Source organism: Balaenoptera musculus, chromosome 15 (genome assembly GCF_009873245.2).
Source record: "Balaenoptera musculus isolate JJ_BM4_2016_0621 chromosome 15, mBalMus1.pri.v3, whole genome shotgun sequence".
Lineage (NCBI taxonomy): Eukaryota > Metazoa > Chordata > Mammalia > Artiodactyla > Balaenopteridae > Balaenoptera > Balaenoptera musculus.
The window spans coordinates 38,142,503-38,147,784 of record NC_045799.1 but is presented as its reverse complement, the minus strand read 5'-3'; the positions used below and the strand labels follow the sequence as shown (position 1 = coordinate 38,147,784).

The following is a 5,282-nucleotide window of genomic DNA, read 5'->3' as shown; positions in this document are numbered from 1 at the left end:
AGATGGTTACCCACATTTCATTCCTGGTAGGTCACCCTGCCAATGTCATGATGAAAGTCTCAGTGTGGTGCTAGGGTGTCTTCAACACCTCTCTAATGCTTTCTAATCTCTCTTTTTAACCAAGAGAGAGCAGGCTCCAGATTGAGAGCCTTTGGCAGACAACAGTATTCATTGTAATGGTTTTATGTGGTCTGCCAGAAGAGACCTCTTCAAGCAAACCTAAAGCCTAGACTTAATAAGAGTGTAGTGGCCCAACTGGGAAAAGGACCTTGGCTTAACCAGTGTCCCAGAAAGCAAACATTTTCGAAGACATGAACCTGAAGGTCAGGAAGTGTGCCCCTCCACGAGGGAGGTTTTCTGTGCCTTCTCTGCAAAGCTGGGCCTAGTGAAATGAAGGCTTTACCAACATTGAAGAAAACACTGTCCTATTGTGCCAACTTTGGGGTGTTACCTTGGATTTATGGAAAGTAATCCTGGTTCCCATGTATAGATAAGGTGAAAAGTTTCTTTGTAAAATTAATTAATTTGTGTAAAATAAAAGACGTGATCTTTCCTCTCATTTGAGTCACCATTTAGTGGAGAAGATGTTGATTTTCATCCAGTAGAAGATGTAAGAGTGTTCTGTTTGGTAGAAAAAAATAACTCCTAAGGTGACCGTTTGAACAGAAATATAAGCAGTCTTGTGGTTCCACTGGGAATGGAAGCCAGGACCTTCTGCGTGTAAAGCAGATGTGATAACCACTACACTACTTGGAACCACCACACTACATGGAACCTTAAGGTGACTGTCTGGTTGGCCCGTGAGATGTTGACTAGCTTTTTAATCTAACCTGGACATTTTAGTCCATCTTTTTCAAATGCCTGTAATAACCTCTGATTTTCTATTCCTCTTTGGAACTGGTTTTCCATAGTCCTGGTCCCCTCATAATGGAGTTGAAATCTTTGATTCATGTTCATTCTATACTTGCAGATGAACCATGTTTTAAATTTTTGAAAAACAAAACAAAATAATTAGTCTTTGATAACACTGAACAAGTAAAATTTAGCAATTATTCCTTGATCATGTCCAGTAGTCCAGGCACACAAATAAACAGAATTAAAAACTGTGGTAAGTGCTTTGAAGGAAGAAGTGAGTGTGGGGTGAGCTTAGTTTTTATTTGAGTCAAAGAATTGAAAGAAAGGAAGTTGAAAATATGTAAGTGATTAGACATGTGGTTCAGAGACAGTACAATTGTGACGGTCATGTGTGATTGGCTGAAATTCTGAGGTATCTGGCTATCTCCCCCTACAGATAGATTCCTATACACTCAAGGCAGACGAGCTCCTTCCCTAAGCCCATAGCTCCTCACAACCTGATGGATGATCCTCCACACAACCGCAGCATTGCCCTTCTCTGCCTTCTTGGCCATATGGTAGCGCGTATGTGGTGGGAGAAGGGGATAGCTGTACTGGAGAGAGGGGGGCGTTGCCCATGGGAGACAGGCTGGGACCTGGGACCCAGGTCCCTTGGCTGCAGTGCTTGCACCTGGACAAACGTCTCCTCGAGCAACAGAACACAAAGAAACTATGTGACTAAAAATAACTGCGTGCATGTGCAGTTGGGGCAAATTATGGGCAACAAGATACAAAAAGACCAAAAAGCCCAACTGCCACTTCTGAGGTGTCAGGAGCAAAAGCAGGGTACCGCGCATGCCCCCTGCACACAGCACCACATAAGGGGTGTGCAAACCACCTAAGCCACCCCTCTGGCCCACCCCTGGACCCGCCTCTACTCTCACCCCATATAGGGAACCAGCTCACCCCCCTTTGGGGAGCAAGCAAGGGAATGTTTTATTCTCACTCCCCCTCTGCTGCAGCAGGGACCTCAATAAAGCCTTGCCTGAATTTCTTGTCTGGCCTCTGATCAATTTCTATTGCTTCAGGAGGCCAAGAGCCCTAGTCAGCAACACATGGAAGAGACAGAGGCCAGCCCTAAAAATGACTCCTATATACCCCTTTCTTTCCTCTTAGAGGTGCAGAGCTGGGGGGCACTTTGCCAACTCCCGGGCAGCAATGTTCTATTGGGGCTCACATGACTTTAATGACAGACAAACGGATACGCTGGTGCAGTGATTCTCAAACTTTCTTCTGCCTCTGTCTTGCTCATATGCCCAGAACAATTCCATCGGAAATTCTGGGGTGAAGAGGAAGCTCAGGTAGCTGGGAAAAGCTGCCATACCCCACGATGTTTTATGTCCAGCTTCTATTCTGAGACTCTCAGGCAGATGTTTAACTGCACAGACCCGTGGACTAAAACAGACAGCCCTCAGCATGGTAAGAGGATGTTGACTCTTGTCTTTAACACCTTCCTACCCTCACTGTCAGAACTTCCCACCACTATCTTGACACCCTTCCCTCTTGGAAATCAGTGGCTTCAGGAGAAAAACACATCCCGGTTAGTTATCACATTTGATTAAACACCTCACCCCGAAGTGTAAATATTTCAGGGGCCCCTCCTTTCGCAGAGATATTTGTACCCCGTGGCTTTATTGCAGCCTCTCAAACAGTGGAATTTCTGCTATCAGGAAAAGCCAGATAAAGGGGATATTTTGGGAAGGAGGATTTCCCAAAGTCTAGTCCTCAAAACAAATTGCTTTAGGACAATTATGACAGTGATTTATTGAAGTAAAAAGGCTATTACTTTGTTCTTGCCACATAAAATGTCTATGTTTGCTTAGCTTAGCTGATTTCCTGGTATATCTGAAATACACTGACAGAACCCCATAGAAGAATGTTTGTCTTTTTTTTTTTCTTCTTCTTTTTCTGTATTGCTTAGACTCAGTTTCTTCCCCTTGGGAAGAAATTTTAAAAATATTTCACAGCTGCTTTGAAAACAGCTGTATAAATGCAAGACATTAATAGGGAAAACCAAAACATGCACCAGGGCAAAATAAGACCAAAGTTATTAAACCATAACCTAAAGATACTCAAAGTAAAATACACATACATGTTGAGTTCAAAACATATGTGATTTAATTAAGATCGAACTTGGGTTTAAAAAGATTGGCTAAGCAAAACAGTACGTCTGACACTTGAAAAAATCTTAAATCATTCACACACACGTACACACAACCTGTGGGAACACAAAATCATTTCCTGAACCCTAAAGCCGAGGAGGCCTGAGTGTTAAAACAAAATGAGGTCTTCAGCGCACAAATCTAGTGAATTGCCTAGAACATTTTACGACAGTCCCTGCCCGCCCGCCTTGCAAGTATCACACACTGTTTATTCAGAGCAATATCAATTAGTCATCCTGTTCCAATCCCTGCAAGGAGATTATCTACTTTATCACCCTGAGCAGTGTGCAGATAACACAGCGGAGGTTCCCGATGGCCGACTGTATCCATTTGTTTTCGTTTCATTCCCGGGACAGGGGAGTTATAAAGCTGTGTGTAGGAAATGCAGCATTTGTCCTGCACAAACGTCTTTATCTTTATTTGCCCCATTGTTGGCTATATTTTTTAGTCTACTGGCAGCCAAAGGTCACATTTCCATGAAGATAAATTTCATATTGGACCCGCTGGGAGCTGATGTCAGTGCAAATCTGTGCCAGGACAGATTCAAAATGATGGCAAAGAGGAAGTTTCTGTATTTTATTTCTGTCTTATATTGTCCTGTTTTCCTGATAATGGAGCCAGGGAAGACTTGGAAGCAGGGTCTATTTTTCTGCTCTGCTCATCTCCCAACAATGGATAAATACATGGGGCCCTCCCTGTTGGCCGGACTTCAGTCTGATTATCTGTAGGGTGTCCTGAGATCCTCGAGCACGATGGTCCTGCATCCTTGCCTGCAGGCCCGGCTTTGCTCACTCCCTGGGTGACTGTTTTAGAGCAGATGCATTGCATCCAGGGTTTTGCTGCCAGCGAAGGTCAAGCTCACTGTGTTGACAGAGGTACTTCCTGTCCGTTATCAGCCTGCCTGACATTTGATGTGTGTCCATTTTGTGTGTCTACTGGAAGCCAAATGTCATAGCTCCAAGATAACATTTTGCCCTGCTTTCCTCCCATTTCAGAATGAATTCAGGTTTTCTGTATGGGTAAGCTCAGTTCAGAGTCTGGGGGGAATTCCAAAGTCAAGAATGTTCTGTTTATGAAGTAATCCTAGTAACGTGTGGAATTTTCATCGTGCATTTTTTTTTTCTTGCAAAGGCTAAATGTTTAAGAAAAATGCAGGAAACTGGCAATTAGAATCAATTCCCTTCATAACAACAGCAGGATATCAGCTGAAAAATATGTCCTTTAGCTGGTGTAATGATTGCAGTAAGAGAAATCTGGGGACTGTCTGTGGAATACACAGCTCAACCTGGGGGTGACTCGAGGTACAATTAAGGCACACTGTCATATTTCAAAGGCTGGTTCGCATGGTGGTGTTTGGAATGCAGAACATGAGTCCTAATGAAATCCATGGTACAAATAAAGATTCCGGGTCAGGCTCCATAATCCATAACATTCAAAATGTATTCTACCTGTAGCTTTACAAAATAAGCAGTAAAAAGTATTATGGAATAAGGTAAAATAGATTCTTTAACCACAAGGCATTTGTAAACAATGAATTCATTATGCCGAAGACTCTCTTTGTAACATCAATTTCTACTCCCACATCTCCCCTTTCAATGATTCAATTATTTCAGCAAATATTTAATGAGCACCTATTATGTGCCAGGCACTATTTTAGGTGCAGTGAACAAAACCGCCACAAATCCTTGTGCTTGTGCGGCTGACATTCCAATGGGGAAGAGAGAGAGAGATTCAAATACAATCTAATTTATAAGTGCTAAGAAGACGATCAAATCAGAGAAAAGAGTTAGGAAATGTCAAGAGAGGTATGGTAGCAATTTTAGATTTTAGTGCTGAGAAAATGTGATTTGAATCAGATCCTGAAGCCAGTGAGGAAGTAAGCTCTCCAACTTTCAGCGGCAGCCAAGCCTCAGGCCAAGTCCACAGCAAGTGCAAAGGCCCTGAGGCATGTCGGCCTTGCTTAAACTCATGTGAGAAAATGCTTGTTGGCTCCTGTTTCCAAGGAAGGAGATGCAAACTGTGTGATTAGAAGGGCCCAGACTATGAAACATCCCAAGATGCTCTCCCCTCCCTCTGGGTGACATCTTTTTTTCTCTTAGCAACAATCAACAGCACTGAAGGCTAGGGGGTAGGGTGGGGGGTGATTTATGTTCATCTCTTTCTTGTGTGCTCTAATTTATGTGCAAAATGGCACCTAGGAAAGCTTGTGACATATAATCCTTTAGT

At 43.1% G+C, this 5,282-nt stretch overlaps 1 non-coding gene across 1 annotated transcript; it reads right to left on the bottom strand.

The window, feature by feature from the left end:
- Positions 1 to 683: 683 nt before the first annotated feature.
- TRNAV-UAC lies at positions 684 to 758 on the bottom strand. Its single transcript has one exon. It is a non-coding gene; the product is annotated as a tRNA-Val (tRNA).
- Between the last annotated feature and the right edge of the window lie 4,524 nt (positions 759 to 5,282).